Source organism: Sylvia atricapilla, chromosome 10 (genome assembly GCF_009819655.1).
Source record: "Sylvia atricapilla isolate bSylAtr1 chromosome 10, bSylAtr1.pri, whole genome shotgun sequence".
In the NCBI taxonomy this organism is placed as follows: domain Eukaryota; kingdom Metazoa; phylum Chordata; class Aves; order Passeriformes; family Sylviidae; genus Sylvia; species Sylvia atricapilla.
Genome location: NC_089149.1, coordinates 10,238,157 through 10,263,287, shown reverse-complemented (window position 1 = coordinate 10,263,287; position 25,131 = coordinate 10,238,157). Strand labels below are relative to the sequence as shown.

General features: G+C 47.0%; 1 protein-coding gene across 5 annotated transcripts in view; it reads right to left on the bottom strand.

The window, feature by feature from the left end:
• The window catches only part of LPP (LIM domain containing preferred translocation partner in lipoma), a 318,669-nt gene that overhangs the window by 282,864 nt on the left and 10,674 nt on the right, over positions 1 to 25,131 (bottom strand). For 3 of the 5 annotated variants that reach the window (XM_066325946.1, XM_066325945.1, XM_066325948.1), the window contains exon 2: positions 13,736 to 13,841. The gene's annotated coding sequence lies outside the window, so the exon portion shown is untranslated. Of the gene's footprint in view, positions 1 to 9,802; positions 10,268 to 13,735; positions 13,842 to 25,131 lie in introns of those variants that run through there. The other 2 variants (XM_066325947.1, XM_066325949.1) reach the window with 1 other exon arrangement.

Below are 25,131 nucleotides of genomic sequence, written 5' to 3'. Positions count from 1 at the left end.
TCAGAGAGGAACATCATGTCCATGTCAAGCTTTCAAAGCCTTATAAGACACAAGGATTTCAACATGGTTTCTTTATACTCAGAGAATAACAGTCTTGACAAAACAGGCTGTGAGGTGCCACACTTGGGCATTCACACTTGCTATGGATCTGAGCTTAGGTGTGGTGTAGCCCCACTGAAGCAGGTCCTGCAGATCACTCCTCACAGCAAGCCACCTGCCAAAATAGCAAAGGAGCCTCCAACAAGCACGTGGACAAGAGCACAGGCTGAAGCAACTGCTGCTGAGCACAAGAGAGGCACTTCAGTAGTGTTTTTAAAAGGAAAAGATAAAAAGAAAAAGGGAAAAAGCATACCTTTGCAAGTTCCAGCACAAGAAGAAAGCCCCAGGTCACTGCTGTAACTAATGAGAAGGGCGACAGTAGGCCTCAGCAAGACTGTTGTAAACATCCTCATGATTTTTTTTTTTTTAAATCAAATGAAATACACACAAACAGCATCATGTCCACAGCAGGCTGCTGCTTTGACATCCATACAGCCAGTAAGATTCTGTGAAGTTTTAATAGGCAGGTCAAGCCTACAAAGACTTTGCTACCACCCTCTCCTGCCTCCACGACGTACCCCGTTCCCCAGTGGTTTTACTCTGAGAACTTCACAAGCTTTCACCAGAACTGCTGCTCAGAGAGCAGCCTGCTTGCAGACAAAGCACACACAGCTCCAGCAGGAGAGAAGCCCTCTGGCTTATTCTGCATCATGTTCCTCCAGGATCCAAGTAAATAACAACATCTCACGAAAACAAATTACACTAGGCGTGGGACCTTCATGACCCAAATGGGTGAGCTTTCATAGGAATTTGCCACCTCTACCTCCACACAGTCAGAAGTGGAAGTAAGCCAGGAAAGAAGAGCGGCATCGCCCTTTGCAAACACCCAACGAGCCCAACAGAAAACACGAAGGCCAGCTCCTCTGCAGACATCCCTCTGCACACCCCGGCAGGGCAGGCGGCTGCAGATGAAAAAGACCCACCAGGAAAGTTCTTCTGTAGGAGCTGATATTTCAGCTATTAAAGAAGTTTCTGTTTAAACAGACATTAATTGCATATGCTCAGGAATTTCTCAGCTTTACCACTTAAAAAACACCCAAAGCCACTTTGAGGCTCTTCCTTTTTTCTCTCCCGCCTTTATTTGCTCTGTAAACACATTTGTGTGCACCCTGGATCCTGTAACGTTCTGCTGGAGTGACAGCAGCTCTAAAACAGAGCAGCAGCAACCTGCACATCTCACCAGAGACTGCTGGACACCCTGGGTCCTGCCCTGCCATCACAGCACTATGCAGACACCCACACAGCCAAGCTCCTGGCAGGACCTTCTCCCAGGGCAGGATGAAGCAGAAGATGCCGTTGGTGCCATTTGTACCAACAGATAACACTATCTGCACGTGCTCACAAACTCAGCCTGCTCCCTTACAGGCTGAAACTCCCCCAACAAAGCCCTACCTGTTAGCAGCGGGATTTGTTTATTAAGGTGCTGTTGCAAGTTTACCTGCAGATCAAGGCCTTGATTGTGGAAGGCGGGTGGAAGATGTGAAATAACAGCAAAGACTTTGTAGCCTTTTGAAGGGGCCGCTGAGGCAAGCCCAGTGATACTTCCCATCCCACACCAGGCAAGAGTGGCAGAGAACCTCCTGTGCACAAACAGAATCATGGCCAGCTGCTACAGCAGGGCTGCCCATAAAGCTGCTCATGAACACGCCAGGAAGAAGGACAGGACAAATCGAATCATGAAACTTGGATCAATTCTTTGCCTTACCATATACATACCTACGTGTAAATGTTTATATACACCTGGCAACATCTGTGCAGCTTTGGGCGAGCTTTGACCCTTCCTGGTCAATAAACAGACCATAAAATCACTGCCCCAAACACACCTGGAGGCAAGAGAACACCCAGCAGCTCCATCTCCACCCCATCACTGCACACAGCAGGAAACTGTTCAGCAAGAACACACCAGAGAAACACCTCTCAAGCCCAGAGGGGCTGCTGGCAGATAGCCCACGATACTTTCTATTATGTCCCTTAATATTGCCTTACATCTTGCACATCTGTTGGCCTCCCTCCGCAAGGGGAAGGCTGGGAGTGACTCCTCTTGTCAAACTGGTCTGCTCCATGCCTCGAGCAATGTGAAATCCCCTGAGAGCAGCCAGGAGTCTCTTTCCCCTCTGAAACCAGGTCCCCTCCACCACTCAATCTCAGCCCACCCTGAAAGTAAATTCTGAACCAAAACTCAGACACCCTTTGGCTGGGCTGGCCAGGCCACCACCACTAACTCCAGCAAATCAGCCTCTGCAGCACCTCACAGAAGAGGGGGTAGGAGAGGGGAGTCATTTTTGGCAATGAAAATGTAATGGAACATTTTGTATCCATCGATCGTGGGATGAGTCATGTTTAGAGCAACTCGCCTCCTCTTCCCCTCACTTCCCCACCCCCAAATTATGGACTGCAAGAAACGAGCAGAGATAATGGGCAATTTCAGAAGTTCTGACCTCGGGTTTCTCTCCTGCTGGAACAGCATGCCATGACAGTGGATGGACTGTGCTCCAGAGATGCCCTACATGTTCCCACGCCTTTCACTGGCTACAAAAGAACAAGGTCTAACTAATGGACAGTTAGAAAAGAACTAGAAGGATGGAGGACTACTCTCTGGAGGAAATGAGGAGTTGGAAGGAAGATCTGAAAAGGATCAACAGTGAAAAGAGACACAAGAAAATAAATGGGGAGCAGACACAAACCTCAGAAAAAGATAAGCAAGTTGGAGGTACATTTCTACATACGCACACACACTAATCTCTGATTTGCTGTCTGAGTCTCTAGGGGACTAACTAAGTCTGAGGGTATAAAGTAGAAGATGACAAGCTGCTCATGCACTTGCCTATCAGTGTTTGGCAGTGGGACACTGACAGGATGTGACCACCCAGCATCCCATCATATGGGGCATTCAAGCCTGGCCAAGAGGTCTTCCAGCTCTGGACTCCAGCTAGGACCAGTACACTCCATTCAGAGAAGGAACTGGTACTTCATACCTTGGGAGATGACTAATTGCAGTAGCTGAGTTATGGCATAGCTTTTAACACACAACGAAGAGACATTAAGGTCATCTTGACTCTCATGTACACCATCCCCTCCCACAGCAGACTTGCTGCTCTTTTTTTCCTCCTACTCCTTTTCTCACTTTCTACCCTCCCCTTCAACATTCTTTCCTTTCAGGTCTTCTCACCTCCCTCCATACCCATTTACCTTCCTCTCTCTATCCACTCCTCCAGCACTTGAAAAATCCTTCTCATCACCCACAGCTCCCACAGCAAAAGCCCTTCTCTTCCAGGAATCTGCTTTATCTGGAGTCTGATCTCCAGCAATTACCTGTGCTAACCCTCCACAGACCTCAAGTGCACATTTGTCTGCCTGTCTTTGCAGAATCTTTAGAACAAGGATTGTCATCTTCCCCAACTGTAAAGCACAGGATACGTTTACTGGGCGAGTAAGTGATAATTAAGCCACCTCAGCATTTCAGGGTAGCTCACTGTGGTTCCCTTGGTGTTTGCCTTCCCTCCACTGCAAACTAATCTACCTGTAAGACTTTTTCTTCCCTGTCTCTGTTACAAGGTTATCACTTGAATTTATCTACATTTTTCAAAAAACAGTTGAAGCAGGGAAGTGGGGAAACAAAGGGCCTTTACCAGCCCAGTTCAACCTCAGCTCAAACCCTGAGATGTAGAGAAGCTTGTGGGAGCACCACGGGGAGAGACCACAGCCAGAAATAACTCACTGGGATTATTTCAAATGCCACATCTCACTTCTGTTCAGTCTTCAGTAGGTTTTTGGACCAGCAGACACACTTGGCTGTTTAGTCAGGGAGCAATTATCAAATCTACATCCAATCCCACCAGCTGAGTGTGTGCCCGCCTTTGAAAGGAAGCTGGAAAAGTGGCAAATAGACTGTTGAGATGCAAAACTGGGGTAAGGAAATAGAAATTACAAAGAAAGATTACCTACAACATACAGGGTGTCCAGAGGTCACTAAGAGGCAGCCTGGGCTTTAGTGAATAAAAGCATCAAAACAGGGAAAACAAAACCTTCCACCCATGTCAGAGCTCATGCACAGAACTGGGCTGGTTGGTTGGCAACCACAGCCAAGCAGGATGGGGAATTTGCGTAACAGGTGGAGCACTTCTCAGGAATCAAGGTGATAAAACACTCATTCAATTAAAATAAGAGGGCATAAGTACTTGCTAGACTGAGTTCACAAACAGAACCAGCTTTTAGCATCATGAGAACCTAAACTGTCTGAGGTTTCTGCTCTCTGGCTCCCTGCACTCCTCCACGATGTGGATTTCATCCCACCTCCCCCCAAACACTAGCCCCTCACCTACATGGGGATATTGCCCCAGTCACTTCAACACACCCATCCCCAGTGCCCTTCCTGCTTTCAGAAATACTTCACTGGGAACATGCTCAAAAGCCACATCCTTCTCCATCCCTGCAGCCCTAACAGCCTCTACAAGGTTATCTGTTGCAGCTTTCTGACACTCACACATCTCAGTGGCAAATTAACTGATAACTAACAAAGCACTGCAGGAGGCACACGCGTCAGGAAGCCTATGTGATAACACCAGTGTGCTGTGAGAAACCTCATCCAGATCCACGGGAAAAATTACAATTTTTGTTACTGGTTTCATCTGAACCCACCACCTACCCACAAGACTACACAGCAAACAGGAATGCCTCCAAGCAAATAACAGTGGGGGCATTCAAATCCCCCTGTGCTTAGACAGTCACCAAATCTGCAACGAGAAAGACAATGAAAATTAAGAACAAAAGTCAATGACCTAGAAAATAACAGAAGACCATGTAAGAACACCAAGCCAACAAGCACTCCTTCCTTCACACAGAATTCACCCTACTGCATAGCAGCATTTCACCCAATAGAGATGCAAGAGCTGGTGCTTAATGCTGACCCTGGAAACTTGCCCAGAAGTTTTTACATCGTTCAGCACCCTGCGCATAAAAGGGCAGCAGAGGTGACACTCCTGGTGAACTCTTGCTGGCCAAGCTGTCTGGCAGGTATAGCTACAAAAGCCAGGTTTGGAAAATATTGCCTTTTTATAGCTTATCTCAGTGCAGACAGCTGCCTCACACCTCTAGAAATAGCAGGATTTAACAGCCATGTTTGCAGGGACAGATTTTAAAGGTTCCATCTTCTAAGAAACAACCTACACATTCAGAAACAGGAGGCCAGATTTGTTTTGATACTGGAACCCCCTTCCATATGCTAAGCATACCCACGGATTTGCAAAAACCCTGCTCTGAAAACGGGATGTTCATTCAGCAACAGGCGACAAGTAACTTGCATTTTCCTTCCTATAGAGTCTGCTCCCAGCACAATCAGTAGTGAAGTACCAACATGATTAGGCTGATATTGCCTTTTGCTGAAAATTGTTGGCATTTTAGAAGCAAAATAGTGGTGGAGGAGAGCATTAAACACTGGAAAAACAAGACTAATAACTTAAATATAAATACCCCACAGGCACAGCCAATCAGCACCTCTCTGTTGTTCCTCTCAAGGTGGAGCAAGTCAGGATGAGACCTCAAAGCACTGTTTTGATTTGTCTGCAATGACAAGGACTGAGCCAAGAGACTCACTCCTGGGTCAGCCCCACAACTGCAAACCCCAACTCCAGGAGTCTGGAGGAGCTTCTTCTGCCTCCTCAACTCGATCATGCTGGTGAGTGCACAAGTGAGAATATTATTTTCCTACCTTTTAGCAATAACAAGCTTTTTTAGATAAAAAAGCATCAAAATCCCACATTTTTAACACTGGAAGTGCTGATGCTAAGGATGTAAATTGGTCTGAATCTAATAGGGCCTTGCAAAATTTCCATGGTACCACCTTTTACTAGCAATAGTCGGACCAGTTGACTACAGCATCTTTCACATCAAGAAATTTTTAACTTTTTTTTTTTCAAACTGAATGAAGGGGTACTACAACCTGCTGTGAAATGACCAAAATTCCTATGCAAACAACTCATTAGAGGTGTTCAAATGCAATTTAAATTACTAGTTGTTAAAGTGCTCCTCAATTTCATGGTAAGTTTCCAAGCAAAATTACATGCTATGTACTATTTAATTGATTGTTTTCTACTTCTTAACATCCATTTATTCCCTCCTCCTGTCCCTTTCTTAATTTCAAGGGATGATAATGACTTTTCAGGGAAGAAAGGAAAACAGCAAATGGAGTTGAAGAGGGATTTACCTGAAGAACAAGGATGTAGGAGGGAAGTGGCTGCCAAAAACAGGCAGCTTCACCAGAACTTGTCCCTCTGATATTTTTGCAGCAGGAGTGTGAGACAGCACTGCACAAGGATTCTTTTCCTCTCCACCACAAGCAGCCAGGCTTCTGAAACCTGATATTTCTTTAAAACATTATCCTCCCCCACTAGGACAAGCAGTAAGCACAGTTAACTATTCGAGGACATCAGTAAAGCAACAAGAGCGACCCATTTCCTCCTTCTGGGCAGGTTAGTCCTTGAAACAATACACTCACTGGAGGCAAACAAGTTGCTCTCACTTGGAGCTCTCATCCCAAATGCAAATACCTAACTCACAGGAGCAAAGTCCCCCCCCAAAGCTGACTGAAGAATTAGGCTGAGTGAGACCACCTGCTGTGTGACCAGCTGGTAGAGGAGAACTTGTATGATATAGCTAATAACAACAGACATTTGTTAAAAGCCTGCACTCCACTCAGATCCCAGGAAAGAGCAGCCATACAATAAGGTGAGGTGCCATCTGGATATTTCCAATGTAACGATATGTGCTGAGATCATGTCACACACTTGCAACACAGATCAACTTTATGAAATACTCAATGCCTCTTGGTCTACCTTTAAGCAACTGATGCAGAAATATTTTGTGCACAGAAAATCATGACTTTTATTAGAGTAAGAGAGATGGGTTTAACAGCATCATTCTGCCCGAGGCCGCAAAGCACCCACCTGTCTGCAGGAGCTGAGCACAAAGCATCACATGAAATACAGAGATTTGCACTCTTCCCAAATCTGCCACACAATGGGATTTTCTATGCCTCCACACCACAATAATATCACTTTCCTCAGCCTTTAGGCACAATTTAGTATTTAAGGGATCCAAAACCTTTGCCTGAAGAAATGAAAGTATAAGATGTGCAGAGGTTTGTAACCTTCACCCCTTCCATGCCCACATGTGATAGTCCCTGTGGTATCTGGGGCAGCTTCTCTTACCTGCTGTGGGACACATACACCCAGCCCTTAGCGCATACTGAGCTCCCTCAGAGCACTCAAATCACAGTGCTGGTGTAACCCCTTTGCCAACTATGCCATGCCAGCCCTGGATTGATCAGGGCAACAGCCAGGATGAAGGATGAGCTGTGAACCATACCTCCCTATATGGGAGCTAAAGCGAGTCCTTTGAGTTTAACACATCGTTAAAAGAGATTGAGAGAAACTTAAGAAAGACAGGCACGGAGCTCTCTGAACACTCTTGAGGGCCAGTGCCATGGAAGGCTTCTCAGGCTGGAGTGTTTACTTGGTGACAGGCTAGAGGAGGAAAAAAAAAATCTTTAGACAGCTGTATTAATTTACAGGTCAGCCCTTAATGGCTCTGTTCCTGGAGCAGGAGAAAATCCTTTGTGGATCCTGGATAGTATCAGTGGTCACTGAATCTGCACAGGTCCTGGAGAAACACCAGATGGAGAGCCCTGGCAGCCTGCAGTCCCAGCCGTGGGCATCGCCTTGTCCTCCAGAGCTCCCCCAGCTCTGCCCAGCACCCAACAGAAAAGCGGGGCACAGGCAGCACATGGGGAGCTCATCCTCCACAGTCTGTCCAGCTTTCACGTCACATCCTCGCAGGGGTGAGATGTTGCACAGAGAAGAATCAGCACGTGAACATTAAGAGTCACAAAGCGTTTTCCCAGACGTGCCAGACTAGCCCTGCCCAGAGCACTGGCTTACGGCACCCAGGCACTGCTCATCCTTGTCTTCCAACAAACAGCACGTCCTGGTGAGCAGGAAAGGGAGGAAACTGCGAGGGGAACAGAACATCATCATTTCCAGTCCCACCGTGCTGTTCCCAAAACACCAAGCTCAGCCACAGGCAGCTGGTGAAGCCAGGATGTGCCATACCCACGTGCCACCAGAAGCACGGCCATCGCACGGGGCCACGTGTGCACACGCAGAGGCCAAGCACAGCATACAAGGAGCAACACACACCATGGTCCCACTGCCAGAATTCCACAGCTTGGCACCACCATGCACGACAGAGGACGAGTGTCTGCTGGAGGAGTCGTTGGGCTGAGGCTCCAGGTTCTGTGACAGCTCCATACACGTCCCCAGGGCCCTGTTTCCTAACCATCACTTCCCCTGCCTGCTCAGGCTGGGTACTCTTTAGGACAGCAGTTCTTTCCTTTGCACCAAGCTCAGCCCAGCCAGGCCCTGATCCCAAAAGCTGCAGTAATCCAATCAGCCTTTGAAACAACAAAGATTAAAATGCAGCTGAACTCTACAAAGCCCCACCATGTCCCAGCCACAGAAAAGGCTCCAGCAGTCCTTCCTCACTTTTTGTGGCCAAGTGTTTTTTATCACACATCCATCCTCATGCAAACTATCTTTCCCTGTACAAGACAATCCAGTTAGTTTTCTACCTCAAGGACCTGCTGCAAATCCACATCTCTGGAAAAATCAATGAGTATTAAGCCCTATTTAAAAGGGCAAATAAAAATCAACAAGAAGTTTAACTTTCTAACAAAGATCTTAAATTTAAGATGGAGAGTATGAAGCAAGAGGTCTGAAGAAGCCTAAAAATGCCAGTTAGGTGAGAAGATACAAGGATTACTAATGACCACTAGGAACTATAAAAGGGTTTTCACCAATGCTCCTCCAAAGTAAAAGGATGAAGTACAGTGCTTTCCATTTGAGGCACAGGACTGGCTGCTCCATGACCCCCAGAGCAGTGTTAAAAGCACTCTGTACATGTTACATGCTCCAAATGACATGAGGAATGCAGGACGGTGGGTGTCTGCTCCAGGTTCCCCAGCATGGTATTAGATGCCATGAATAAAATAGGAAGCAAAGCATCTTCCAGGTTCCCCCCACAGCCCTGACTGTCTGGATGAACTGCAGCTTCCTTTCAGGAAATAGAAAGGAAAGAGCAGGAGGGGGGGAGGGGAAAAGGCAGCCAGCTACAATATCAGACAGATTAAAAACGTAACACTAAGGAAAAATACAGAACAACAGGAAAAAACACTCAAACTTTATCCAGTTATAGTAGATAAACTTCAACTAAGAGAACAGAGTTAAATATTAACATTTGAGAGAAATATACTCATGAGTTACACAGCCTGTTAACACATACTTTTGCTTAAGAGACAGAAATCATACTTAAGGTATGTTTTCCTTGCTGACCACATGAATATATCCTCCTTTAACTGTACAGTGCTCTGCTGCCTGGCTGCACTAACCAGCACAACTTAAAGAAAAAGCATGACTGAATGGGAACTGGCTTAAATTATCTTTATTCCTACTCCTGAAGAAACATTTTGCCTTTGAGACCAATCCACTAAGCCAACTTTCCCTGCTACAGAAGGTTTCTTTGGGTCCCTTGCTGTTGATCCACATGCCTGCCTCCACCATCAATGCGCACATTTTGATGCGATCCATCTGACTATACAAAACAACAACAAAAAATCCCAAGTTGCTTGCTATAACAGCAATGATGCACTTACCAGCATTCAGGCAAGCTCCTTTCCTAACATGCTTCCCTCTCGAGCACATCAAATTTGGAACAAGGTCCAGGAGCAAGAGAGAACTGAAAACTGACCACAACAAGCTTCCAAAACACGAAAGGAGGGGGGGGGGATAAAAAAAAAAACCTTACTACAGGAATTCAAATCCTGCTTCCACCAGACCCTGAGTCACCTCCCCTCCCTTGCAATAGATCAGAGCAATGGGTAAACATTTCCAAATATGGAGATCAAAACTCCAAAGGATGTCAAAAAAAAAAAAAAAAAACACCCTTCTCTCCCTGGCTTTGGCACAGGGATGACTTGCCCCTCTGAAGCATGAGCTGAGCACATTGCCTTTGCTGACCTACACATAGCCTGGACATGGGGTCACACAATCACCTACAACTGTGCTCTGGAGGCTTCTGGCATGATGGGTGACACTGCATCCCTGTCCCCTGCTAGGGATGCACAGGGACAGTCAATGAGAGCAACTCCAGGAGTTGTTACTGTTCAACCCCTGCAACAAACCTCTCTCTCATCCCTCAACTCACCAGCAGAAAACCTCCTTTTGGTTTTCACTTTTTGGAGTGTTCTCTGAAGGCAAATAGGCAGATTCAGGCTTTGGTTATAGCAACACCAGCCAGGCACAGAAAAGGCAGGCTCAACCATCATCAGTCACACCACATCCCACACTGCTGCTCACCTGGCACAGGGAAATCTCCCCAGACCCAGCTCATCAAGTTAGTGTTTTATAAAGAGCATGTATTTGAACTTGCATTATGGAAAAAAAAAAAAAAAAAAAAACACAAAAAGAAACAACAGCTCTGCAAAAAAGCACAAACTGAAGGACAAGACAAGAGATCCCTGCAGGAACAAGGAGCCCCAGGATGACAGCACCCATCAATCCCTGCTGGGACACACAGCACTGCATCCCATGTCAGGTTGGAACTGGGGAACACCCAACCTCCCTAGCCCTGGAAAATGGACTTGAATGTCAATGCTCAAACCCACAAACCAAGATTAAGAGACAGTTTTCTTAGAGGGCATAACTATCCCTGCAGAGTCTGCATGCACACCAGAGCAACATCCCCATGCCAGCACTGCCATAAGCATCAGTCCTCAGCAGCAAAGGCTGACCTGCAGGCAGCAGGAGCTGACTCTGCCTGCCAGCATGGGACAGCAACCTCCCGGTAGCTGTAGCGTCGCTCCAGGGGCAGGCAGCCTCTCAGGAATGTGCACAGCAGGACATTTTCAAGGCAAACAGGCTGCCTAGGCAAGGCAATCCAACCAGACCAGAGTGATTCCCCAGCACCACCCACAAGATGCTATTGAATTTATAGGGAAGGAATTCCAGAGCTGACTCTGCCCATGTATGGCCAAAACAAACTGTAAAAAAGCGACATTACAGTACATCTGGCTTTCACTGGTACTGAAGCACAAGCTTCAGGAGGAGCTGAAATCCTGCAGTGACAGAGGCTCTGCAATTACCTCCAGGAACCGAACGGTGGTCAGGGCCCGTGGCAGCAAGACTTTAGCACCCATTGGTCACAGGAACATTTAAAGCATTGCTTTAAAAGGTAATAAAGTTCTCTGCCTTTTAGAATACACCCAAATTAAACTCTGTGATCCATCCACTGCAAAAAAAAAAAAAAAAAAATCAACCTTGCCAGGCAGCACCAGCACACATTCATTACAGTGGTGGTCATAAAGGCAGCTTTAAAGAGCCAACAGTCCAAGTGGCACTAAGTGGTACACCAGGACAACCTCAACGCATTGCAGGCTGGGACTAACTCTCCATGGGTAGCTGATTAATTATTTTTCCAAAAGCCCTCTAAAACCTCCCACAGGAGCTGTGTGCAGGGTCATCCAGAGATTCCTCCATGGTCAGAAACAGGAGATACTCTCAAAACCAATGTGAAGTGTCAGGTTTGTGCAGGTTTTACCAACTCTGAGTCAAGTTTTCCAGCTCTTTGCAGAAAACAATTCCCAAGCTATTGCTTTTTACAGGGACAAATAACAGAATGAGGTAAAGAATTGTCTAAGTCAAGGAAAGGAATAAAAGCATGGAAGAGGAACACCAGGAAGAGCAAAAACTCCATCACAGGCATATACCAGCCCTTACAGCTCTGCTGTCCCACCAGAGATGAAGAGATCAAAGCTCTCCCTAAGAGTTAAATGCCACCACCTTGCCTGCCCTGCCAGCAGAGAAATACTAGCTGTGTCAGCGCGAGAGGCACAGGGCTTACGGAATGGGAGAGGAATGCAGGCTGCAGTGGCACACATGGTGGGGACAGGGACACGACACCCAGGGGAGCGAGGGCTGCTCACACTGCCTTTGCCCTTGAACAGGGGTCAGGCAGGGTACGATTTTATGGCTCTTGGGGTTGAAACCAGGGACTAATGCTTTTGTGACCTTAGAGGGACTCCCATTTCAGCAGCAAAAAGAGCTGTTAAGAAGGGGTGGGAGCTCAGGGACCTGAGCAGATGAGGACAAACCATTTCCCAGCTCCTGGCAGGTAGCCCAGCACTGCTTTTCAGCGTGTGCAAGTTATACCCATCAAACTGGGAATGAGCACATGCCTCTTCTAGGCTGCACTTGCTGATGGGAGACCACAATATGGCTACTTCCCCAGCTTGACTTCCCCCAGGACAGCACTAGGATCTCCCCTCCTTTTCCCAGCTGAAATGGCTTTATACCTTCTCCCTTACTACCGTGCTCACTTTAAACAGAGGCACCTCAGCACCTGTGTTCAGTGACTCTGCTTCAGAACACATTCCACCTCAAACAACACAGGAGAGAAACCAGAGGGAAGGACGCATCCATGTCCAACCATAGCCTAACCAGGAGCTCCTGCTACATGGCAACACAAATCCTCCTCCTTGCCATAGTACTAAGCTTAGGAAGTGAAACCTTGGGGGTCTAGGAATAAAATCCAACTCAAGCAGATGTACAGATGTTATAAAGCAGCCACTGGGTCAGGGGTGGCTAATTTAAATGAAAAACTACATAAGCAGGATGACTGAGAATATTTGAGTCATAAAAACATTTTGAAAGGGCAGATAACAGAGGGACTGCTGCAGAATCACAGGGACACAAGCCACATAATGCAGACAGCAAGGACCAGGGATGCTCAGACATACACATGCACAACCACGCACACTAACACCTGCTCCTCCACCATGCGCACAGGGAGATTTAGGACTTGCAAGCTGAAGTCCTGTGCAGTCAAAAGCCAGCACAAATGTTTGTGACAGTTCCACAGGCAAAGGCAAAAAAAAAAAAAAAAAATGGGTGCAGAGGAATAAATATAGAAAGAAGTCAGGCAGGCAAAGCAGGCGCTGGCTTGTAAAACCTTGGCCAGAAAGACTCCCCAGGAGGCTGAATCTGGTAGTTTTGCAACAGCTCCACAGAAAGACAGAAGAGACAAAAAGAAAAAAAAGAGAACATGAATGCATATGCATTCTTTAATCGCCATATATAGTATATACAGACATTTGGTATATACACCCCCAAGCTCTCATATGCCACTGTATAGTATATACTATATATGCATTGCCATCTTTGTTTCCATGTGCCTACACTTGTACAGCCTGTGTCTGTGTGTGTGTATGCATTTCTGGTGTGTGCATTTGTCATTACCCCCACATCGCCTCTCTGTGCATGCTCTGACACCACACATCGCTGCACAGAGCATGTCTGAAGCCTCAGCACCATAGCCTGGGGGGACTTCTGGACACTACAGCCTCTCACTGCTGAGCCCTTCCTCACCAAAGCCTCTGGGTGTAAGCACCACCAGAGGACCATCAGTTTGTCTTGTATTTTCCAGTGACCCCACCCTCCTGCCAAACTCTGAGAGCCATGAACAAGGTGCCAGTGTCAGAGAAGTCTGACATCCTTCTTGTGCCTCGTGCCTGTGAATTGTGTTTACATACCAGTTCTCACGCTGCAGAGCTTTACTGGTGGGATGAACTCAGAGCAGGGTGTTTGGAAACACGCAGGGCTCCACCAGACTCACGACTTCAGGTTTCTTTCCCAGCCCTGAAAAGAGAGAGACTTTAGTGATGCAAACTGGATGGGCTTCCCAACGGCTTGTCTCCAAAGCCAGCAGTTTAACCCACACAATTTCTGGGAAATGCAGCATTTTCCCTCCCAAGCTTTCTTAAGCAGAAGTGTCCATATTCCTGGACTCCTTTCAGCACCTCCAAAAGCAAAACCCACCACTTTGAACTGGGCCAGTGACCAGCAGTGACCAGAAATGTCAGCTGCCAGAGTCTGGCCAACAACTCACACTTCCTCAAGTCACCATTCCTTTACTGCTCTTAATGCCATTGAGAAGGGAGAGGGATAAGGACGTGCCAAATGAGGCATAAAATAAGAGAACAGGGTGAACCATCACTCATCTCTGGCCTTGGGCACAGTGAGGGAGGCTAGATGGTGCCATTCAAGGCATTTTGAAACTCGTGGGGTTACCATCACTGTGAGCAGAGCTACACCACCAGCCCTCCCCCCTCCAGCATAGCCTTTTCTCTCTGGAGCTCTGCACAATTCCCAAGGTCCCCTTTGCTGAAGCTGAGAAGTAGACACCCCCTTTTCTTGAGGTGACCTGCTCAACATCATGTTTTCCCCTTCTGCAGACAACGAAGTTAGAGCAGAGGGGACAACCAGGCCACGTAGTCACCATTCTGCACATGGCATGGGACACGCCAGCACACATATCAGGGTGCATCCTACAGAGACCAGCAGCAGCTGAAGTGCACACTCCTTCCTGTCCCCATCAGCCCCTGGCCAGCATCCTGTCCCAGCCACATCCTGGTCGCTCTAAAGCCCTAGCTCTGCCCATGACAAGCACAGGCTTGTTGTCACAGCTCAGCAGAGAAAGTTTCTGCTATTTGCTGCTGTCACTCTGGAAAAGCTCAGTACAGACTTGTTTGTTGTACTTGTGCTGCTCATGATGGTGCATTTGAGCCCACAAATCTACAACAAACAAGGAGCAGAATGAGTTGGTGGCTCACAGTCCAAGCCCCTCTCCCCTGTCACACTGAGATGGCTTCCTGCCGTTCCAACATCCCTTGTCCTCACACAATGTCTGAGGCTACAACAGCCAGGAGAGCAACAAGGCTTTTCCCTCTCCCAAGCAGTGGCACATGTCCATTGTGCCAACACCACCAGAGCACACTGAGCTTCACTGGGATCCAGCTCAGTCCCATGGTCCCTGTGATGGTACCCAGCCCTGATTCCCCACAGGAATGGGCAGGTCTGAAAGTCCCCAGGACTATCAGAGCTCCCCCTCAGGTGTTACGAGGGCAAAAACAACTGGAAATTGCAATGGGCTCTCCCACTCACTGCAGGGATGAAGATGAGTAACTGCAGAGGTTTATTGCTGATGAACTCAGCCAAAGAGCAATTTCTCTCCATCCATCAACGAGGAGACAAGTACAAGCAAATATTATGGTTATGCATGTTTACTTTTCATTTTAAAATGATGTAGAGTTACATAAAATTTAGGTCCTTCCCACAGGCTCCTGGCAAAATGCCCTTCAGTCTTATCTGCAAAGGCAGAAGACAACAACACTCCCCTCTCATTCCAACACAATTTCAGCTCAACTCACAACAGCACCTCCAGGAGCTCCAGGTAAGACAATACTTCTTGGGAACCAGCCTGTGTTTAAAAAATCTTGGGCTCAGGATTGACTCTCACCAGGTTTAACTCACAAAATGTTTACAAGATCAGTGATAGGATTTGGCCAGGTGAACCACATCTTCCTGGCTTTGCTTCCCACATCATCTGTCCCTGTCACCTGTGACTGGGGTTCCTGCAACAAGGTGTGCAGGATATCGCATACTCTCCTTGAGGCACCCAGCTGAAAACTTGCTGTGGACCACCCTCTCAGCATTAAGTGGGGCCAAGCATCCCACTGATGCCCAGGCAGGCACTCCAGGAACTCCCTCCTGGCAGCACATCCACAGGTGAGCAGGACAGGGACAGCCTGACTGGCACAGCAATACCCAGTCTATCAAAACTACTCCATTAAAGACAAAACGATCAGAAGCCGTTCATACACTCACTGGCTGACAGTACTGATGCTGTATTACTGACAGTAACAATCAATGTTTCTCAAGAAAAAAAAACAAACATGGATTTACCGCACAGTACAGAAAGCAACTTTTTCTGTTTGCAGATTTAGGTCTAAAACCAGCAATCTACAATGCCTGAATTTAAGCATCAGTCCTGTGTTATGGCTTGAGTTTTCTTAGATTTCTCAGGAACGGACAGTGGAAAAACCTCTGCAAGAATTCCAAGTCTCAAAGAGCAGCAGTCAGCACTTTCAGACAAACAGATGTCCCTAACATAACTCTGCAGTGGCCACGTAGAAATGGAAGTAACCAGACACCATAGTCCCTTTAAATGAAAAATCTTACCTGTGAAAGTGACTTCAGCTAATTACTTCTCCCAGAACAGCCTGGTTCGAACGGCATCTGTTTTTCTGACTACTCAAAAGCTGCATTCACTTTTAATCTCCTTTACACTTGAAAGTGTTACCAATATTTAGAGTCTATCTATTACTATTATTTTTTAAAGCAGCATAGCTGTACTTGTTGAAGCCCAAATGCAAACACCAGTTGAAGTGGGATAAAGCGGCCTCGTGCTGGGATCCTTTGTTCCATTCCTTCATGAAGCAGATGGCTCAACCTGACAGCCACAAGGAAAATTGTCATTTTAACTGTTCCAGTCACCAATTTTTAAACACAGACAAGCTCTCAGCCAGTCACCCATCAGCAAAAACTGACATGGGTACCCCCCCTTTGATTGGCAGGTGCACGAACAGTTCCCCAGATGCCAACCTCATTCAATCTGACCTTTTCATTTTAAATGAAAACCACTTAAAAGCCTGCCCTGTTCTGACATATGTCTTTTTATGTCTTTCCCACTCTGTGCCAATATATGTGTTATTTGCCGGCCAAAGTTCCCAAACTCAGAAATCTCACGTTATCTCCTCTACTGCCAGAGCCTTGACCCTCAGGCACTCTGGCCACTGCCAGCACTGAGGGAGCTGAGATATCCACATTCTCACACATTGGAAAAATCAGACCCCTTTCACCCAAATCTCAATTTGGAGTCCAACTCTGACTTAAAATTCAGCTTATATGCACTGGTAGCTTTACACCTGAACACAGCCATACACAGACAGGTACTCATCTTTCTACACTGGGACACTGACACATGCAGAAGCCGGCCAAAACAGTTTTCTGTGTGTGCATCTGTGTTTCAAAGGTTTCATGGATTAAAATTAAACTGCTCAATTCAACAGTACACTGCTGAAATTATCTAATAAAAGGATCATGAGACAACAAAAGCTGGGGATGTGTTTCCCCCACTCTGCTGCCAGCACAGCACCTTCTCAGGGAGTCACCAACACAAACAGCCCAGCTGCTGCCCTTTGGGGTGTCAGACCCTGTGCTGGTGAAAAGCAGTGACCCTGTGAATGGTTTCTGCAAGGAAGCACACACTCCTCCTGGATAGCACTTGGGACAGAGCTGCTTCCAATCCCACCAAAACCCCATGTGTCAAAATTAGCTGTAATAAGGCTTATCACTTCCAAGCTCCTGGTCCAGCCCTTGTCCTGGAGGAAAGCTGATGCTGACCACAGCGCAGATCGTCAGCTTGGGTGGGGAAAATGAACTCCCATATTAGAGCAAACTCCCTGGCAGCCCCCACATGCTGCAGGGTGCAGAGCCTGGTGCTAAAAGTATTGCCCCAAGGGAGCCCCAAGGACCTCCAGCAGTGCACGGTGGGCTTTGGGACCAGGATACATATTTTTGTCTTTGCTGTCCCACTTGATCTTCAGGTTTGTCCTGGTGTTCATTAAATGTGACTAAAATAAGAGAGGGAAAATGAGTTAGGAGAACAGGGGGAAAAGAGAACCCTTCAGCCCAGCACCACAGATGGGACAGGATCCAACTTCCACCGAAGGCATGGCATCCAGCTCCCCCAGAGATTGCTGTATTATAGGAAAAGAAAAGATCAATTGGAGCAGGACAGATCTTAACAGCAGCTAAGGAAGCTGTGAGACAGCCCTACCTACAGCAACCCAGCAGCCAGGAGCCACGCTGAGCTGAGGCCATGGGGCTACGATGGTCAGGAACCAACCCGAAAGCAGGCCCAGCCACGCTGCACTGCTGTTATTTTAAATGCCCAAGGACAGCTGGAAAAGAAGGGTGGCTAAGGAACGAGAGGAATCAGCATGTCTGTGCCAGAAAGCCTGTGGGTCCTATGCTGGAGCAACCTTTCAGCAGCTCCCATCACTGCCAGCAGCCCTGCCTGTGATTTACATGCCTCTAACTGACACCAGGATTGGATCCCGTATTTTCAAGCACAGACTTCTGACCTCACACTGCTCACACTCCCTCCAGTTTACTGGAAGTGGAAGATTTTCAAAACAACCTCAGTGAGTTTTGTTTTCATTTTTTCTTTTTCTCCCCACTGTTTGCTGTCTGCATTTCACTAAGCCTGGTCAGAGACACCCTGAGCAAGAGGGGGGCTCCTTCACTTTCTCACTCAAATGCACCCCAGCTCCTTGATCAAAGAAGGACAATCAATCTGCAGTATCAGAGTACCACAGGTCCTGTGTTTCAAACAATGGATAACATTTTTCAACCCAAAACATAAAAAATGCCATTCCCTCATTCCCCAAGGAACAGCCATCCTCCCCAGGCAGCACCAGCAGAACAGTGCCCTAACACACATCTCTCGTGTTGTAAGGTGCTGAGTCAAGAAAAACACACTGTCAGTGCCCAGGAGCACAGGGGAGCAGAGCAGTGCTGTGCCCCAAGGACAAGGACTCCTGCAGCCCACTTTTAAGCTGAAATCTCCTAGGGCAGAGGTGGCATATGTTTGCTACGCCAAATCTAAGGGCTTTACTGTAACTTTTTATAATAAGGCATAATGTTCCTTTAACCATTTTGGTTTTAAATGGCCAAAACTTTAAGGCAGAGAACACTTTGTCCCAGGCTTGCTCAGGTGCCACCACAGTGAAACCCTTGGCAGCATGGCAGGCCCTCTTATTGTGGTCCTTCAAACCATTTGTAAAATAAACTTTTAAAGCTTAGAGCCTACATGATCGGACAGTCTTCCTGTTCGAGGCTTACATTTTCAGCCAGATCATTTGAAAATAGCAACAAATAGCTGGCAGACAACTGGATTCCACACTCCTGTGCCCACATAGACAGGCTTGGTATTTTTGAAAACATTATAATCCATGGAGATGTTTAAAAAAGCACAATGAACCAGGACCAGTAAATCTCTCAGTTTAGAAATGTTTGCCTGTCCAAGCATTAATCCAACTTCTTTCACCTTTATACCTTAATAGCCAAGGTATTTAAGTCCAGGATTGGTCTTCCCCATCTGAGACTTAAAACAAATACCTCCAGGTGGGATAAGCATGTATTTAAAAAAAAAACAACAAAACCCCAAAACTTTCTCAGTGTTGCTGCTCCGCTTTCCAAACAGCTGCTGGGAGAGGCCAAAGCAGCATATTCCTTCAAGAAATAAAGGAAAAAAGTTTGGATGGGGCAGAGAGGCCCAGGTAAACATGGACATGTGGCAATCACCCAGCAGTGTGTGGAGCGGCCTCACCACTGACTGCACCTCATAAAAACATTTCTGTTTTTAACAAATCTTTTTACCGTCACAAACAGAATAATAGGAAAAAACCCAAGTTTTGTTTTTCCTTACAAGAAATGAGTTGCAAGCTGACATTTCCCTCAAAAAGCTCCATTTTGAGAAAGGATCCATTTATTCCAAATATAGATATGAATTTCTGCAGCAATTCTGACAAGGCCTAATACCTGCTCTTATTACATCTGAAAAGTACGAGGGCCAGAGATTCCTGTGTATGCATCTGCATTCTGAACAAGAGAGTACCATTATTTCCATCACAGATGGGGACTGGGACATGCAGAAGATACATTAAAAGGCTGGTTTAATTCCTAAATTACTCCAACTTCAGCTGGAAGCCAGAGTCCTGACTAAATTTGGCCCTTATGCCAAAGGAATAAAAAAAGAAACAAATAATAGGGGCAGCAGTAAGGCTCTGCTTTATGCTTTTCCTCCATGTGATGGAGAAACTGGGCTGCTCCCACAGAGTTCCTCTCCACGGTAGGGATGGGGAGGGACAATGGCAAAGGTGCTGCCCTTTACTTTGCTGTGGGTGACAACCTGCTGTGAGACACACAGAGCCCTGAACCTTCACTGCAGAAAAAGCTGCTGCCCCTCTCCTTTTCCAAAGGACACCTGAACATCACCACCACCAGCCCTGGGGTGTGCAAACCCCAGCCTGACACTAATAATCAGAAGAATAGGAGAATGAGAGTGACTCCTGCACTCACAGCAGCATGGCAGTGGGAAGGAGAGGCAATCCCAATGCCCCAGCTCAGCAGGACCATGCACATGCTGTCCCACAGCACAGCAACCTGGTGATCTGCCTGCAGGATGACACACAGCTCCACACACTTCCCCTGCATGTCAGAGAAGGACTTGCTCTCCCCCAAAAAGTGACAGAGGTGGGGACAGCACACAGTTGACTGGCACCCAGCCCTATATATGTTTCCATCCTGCCAGCTGGGACTTAGGCACAAGCAAAGGGAAAGTGGAAGAGCCTGGATATCACTTCACCAGCTTGTGCAAGAGAACCAGCACACACAGACTTACATGAGAATTCTGTGGAATATTCTCCCACCAAGGGGGGTTAATTAATTGCCTGTAAAAGGAGACTGTGATTTATCGCTTAACTTTTCAGTACAGTAAGGGCAAGTCTTGTCACATCTTTACTCTCCTTAAAAATAGATGATCAAAAGGATTTAGACTTCCATGGCATTTTACCTTGGCCTGGAGAAGTAAATACACTGGACTTTCAATGCATTTCCTTTATTATTTGCCTAGAGCACCAACAATGACTACAAAATTACACCCCTGAACCTCTATGATTTGATTCACTTTGTCTGCATTCCTGTTTCTCAGTGAAAAGAAAGAGGCTTATGGTTTGCAAAGTGGCAAAGTTAGCAATTACACATCTCTCAGCACCCTTACTGGATCTCACTGGTGCTCACAGAAGAGATCACGCTTCTTCCCATGTACCTGATGGTTTCTCAGCACAGAGTTTTCTTGGCTACCAATTTTCTGTGTTCTTCCAAGGGTTTGCCATGTGATATCCTCCAACCTGCTACACCTGAGCGCAGTATTCCGGAAGAGCACAGCTCTAACCATTTCAAACATTCGCTACACTGTGTGATCACAACATCACACCAAAGGTACAAACCACTCGAGACCAGGAAAGGTCTCTTCAGCCTTCTTCTGTCTCGCTGTGTGATTCACAGGAGCACCTAACAGCATAACACCACCATCACACCTGTCCTCACCTACTCCTACCCTACCATACTAAGCTTGTCAGCAGAAATTTTGTTGCCAGCATTTGAAGCCAGCATTTGTTACCAAGCCAAGTGTTTTTATTTTTTACTTAGTGATAGAGGAAAAACAGAAAGGAACCGTGGAAGCTTTTGGAGGCAGAGATCTCTCCAGGACTTGCCAGACAGTATTTTCAAAGACTGAATTGGCACAGCATCAAGGAAGTCAGCAATGTGCAAGCAAGACCAGCTCCATGACAGCCATCAGGCAGACTCAAAGAGCATTAGTGACTCTAGCCAGGAAAACAGAAGGCAGAGGAGACAGAAAGACAAACTGATAGTGCTCCTCTCACAAGAGGTACAGACATATGCCTGGTCACCACCCAAAAATGAAACACAGAATAAAATGACGGGGGACCTTCGTGAGCAACTGCAACATCTTAGGCATCAGTGGCAAAGCACAAGTCAGCACATGCCAAGACTGACCACACACCAGCGTGTGAGATACCACACTTGGCCTTCAGCCTAGAAACAGGAGACACGCGTGGGAGCAGTGTGGGAAGAGTTGGCAAGCAAAGGCTATGTCCTATCAGGGCTGTGAATCTGCGTGCTGCACGCCAGGGCTCACAACAGCCTTGCAAAAGCCATTTGCCCACAGCCACCATATAAACAGTTACAGCCCCCAGAAACACTGCTGACCTGACCACCAGGTCTTTATCAGAATTCACAGAGACCACTGAAGGTCAAGAGAGCCATCACCCAGGAACAGAGGACATGCACAGCGAGCTCAAAGGGAACTTGACAGGCCAAAAATGACTGCAGTCACAGAGGACCGGGGAGAACTCGCTCATGTCACCCTCTTTTTCTGAGGCACTCAGAGGCAACAAAGCCTCTGACCTTTGATTAAACCACGACACTCTCACAAGAGGGGGCGGCTTAGGGGCTCAGGAACTCAATAAGAAACTATTTATCTCAAGGTCATCGGTTCATACCCTCTTCAAGTTCTTTTTTCTTAGTCAATTAAAACAGGAGACTTGATCTGCATTAAAAAACCCGTTGCTAAGGGCACAGCCAGATACTGCCTCATCCAACAGGCAGATTAAGAAAATACAGCCCCTTTGCTGCTCCCTGCACATGCCACAGCAGAGCACGGCAATTTTGGGAATGCTCCCTGTGAGAAGTGAACACAACTCACTTTTGTACCCAGGGTGGAAAGCAAAAGGGGGCATTGCAGATGAGAGGGCACAGCTGCCATCACCAGGCCTCTACAGCAGGTCAAACACATCCATTTCCAGAGCATTATGAAAGGAGCTGACCCAGCCCCAGCCTCTGAACCTAGTCCTGAGAGATTCCTGCCCATCCTTGTATCATTCCTATGAGAGGATGGATGTTAAGCCAGTGACTGCTGCCCAGAGAGTCATTCCTCCTTCCTCAGCTGGTGCTCAGAGGCCCAAACCCCATCATGAGGTAATGGTGAGGATAAATACAAGGCTGGAGAGGTGCTTCTGCTTTTCACACACAGAGCAAACAGCAGTTGCAGAGCTCCAGGCCCTGCTTCCAGGGAGCCCAGCCACTTCAGACTGGACATCTTTCAGCCCTCAACCCAGCAGTGACATCAGTCAACCCTTCCAATTTGCACAGAAGGAGCACAAACACTTGCACAGACACTCAGAACTAGCCAAAAAAGGAGAAGACCCTCTGACCCCCTTCTGCTGCAGGTACAGTCCTGTCGAGGCAAAAATTTGACATAAGCAGAGGCTGGGCAAACAGAAAGGAAAAGAGGGCATCTTCTACTGTAATAGCAGGCCCAACTCAACACACAAATCAAAGTTAATGTATATCTGAAACCAATTACTGATAGAAACTAAACTATCTAGGAACTGGGGTTCCTGGTACTGAGCACACACACACATTCAAAACCTTTTTCTTTTTTTTGCTGGTTTTTAGCTCATAAAAAGCCAAGATAAAAACACACTCTGGCACACAGGGTACACACACTCCTTTCTATCACCTTTAATGGCTTCCCACCAAGAAAACACATCCTCGATCCCAAATGTAATTATTAGCTTCATAACATTTTTAACAACCCTGTGCTTCCCCTTTGGTGCAACAGCAGACAAAGGATTCAAGCACAAATTCCCTGTGCACCAGGAAGGAGCTGCTGGCCCTAATGGGGCCCTCCCATGTGTCAGGGCCAGTGCAAAGTAACACGGCTCAAGCAAGGGGTTTGGAAACAAATAGGAAGTCAGCACAGTTTTGTTCTGTTCACCAAAGATGGTAATTATTTTGGAAAAGACTACGCACCCTTTTGGCTTTTAATTAGCAGCAAACCAAGTCCACTCAGTTCCTATGAGTAAGAAACTATTAGGGGTTATGGATCCTCAACCGACGAAAACAAACCTGTACCAGTCCTTCACCCCCAGAATAACTTCTGATTGTCAAGCACAGTTACCAGGGGAATGAATAGCTTCTCCTGCAAGCTCCTCACTCAATTAAACTAATGCAGACAAAAAGGCTGGGCAGCAGCTGCTGGCAGCAAGGGCTAGAGTCAGATGCACACACTTGTGCAGCGAAGCAACTGCAGCAGGTTCAGAGCAGTGAGGGACAGCACAAGCAGCCCACAGCCCCTGTCATTGCAGAAGACACCCAAGACTTGTCCTTGAGGCGCTGAATGGCAAAAACCGGTGGGGTCTGTGCCCTGAGGAGACTCCAGAAAGCTTTAACCACAAACAGGTATTTTTGCCACCATTCATATTTCATGGAGACGGATGAAGAACTGAGTGGGGAAACACCTAAAGAAAGTTCTTTTTTTGTTAGTAATCCAGAACTATCCTACTGCCCCAAGCACTTCACTTAGCAGCCTTATAATTATAACTCTGCCTCAAAAATCAGGATAGCCACCCAGCCAGAGCACAAAATAGACGTCAGGAGAAATTAATATGATCCTCAGTCTTTCTTGAATCACAAACTGGAGAGTCCAGAGACCACTCCAGAATAAATCACCACTTTCCTGTCCTCAGAGGTGTTAAAGCTTGCAACTAAATGTTGACATTTGGGAAAAGAGAGGGATGCAAGTAAAGGATACAGGCCAACCAGGAGCATCACGGCTTCACACACAGGTGGGCACATCAGCACATGGACAAAGGCAGGCAGCAGACAAAATCCACAGCTCCCTCCTTTCAACTAAGCTTTATTAAAGTGGGAGTGTATAAACACAGTGCTAAATCCCATTCGCCCTCACAAACTAAAGGAAGTTGTGTCTTTGATGTCAATGGAAGCCCAGCCCAGCCCTCACACACTGTAGCAGAACAGCCTGAGGCAATGGCAGCAGGTGCCCTGCAGAGCTGAGCCCACACAGCCACCAACACACACAGCTCCAATAGGATCTTCCAGCAGGTGTTACTGGAATCCTGGGCATCTCTCTAGCAAAGTGCAATGATATTTAACTTCCTTATGGGCTCTGCAGGCTGCCAAACATCTGTTGGGATTAGCTGGTTCATGTTTGAAAAGTGCACACAAACGCTAGCATAAGGAAGGGACTGGCCTATTTATGGATGTGAATGCTGGACCAAAACCCAAACCCACACACTGTATTTGCACATACGGCTCTATCTCCCTTGACACATTTCACTGTTTTAGGACGGAGGCATGAGGTGTCCCCTATAACCTGCAGCCCACTTCTGGTCGCTGATAACTTCAGTGAGTCATATTGCTCCTCTCCTCCACTTTATCCCATCCAAATGCACAACTGACTTTTGCTGACAGGCTGGGCCAGTGCAGCTCTACCAGGAGCCCTCAGATGGGGGTTGCCCTTTGCAGGGGAAAACCACTTTCCCCCAAGCTCCATCCTACACTGTGGAGTGCTGCAGATCACACTCAGCCCACAGACCTCCAGCAGGCTCCCAAACACCCAGCTGCAGCTGATCAG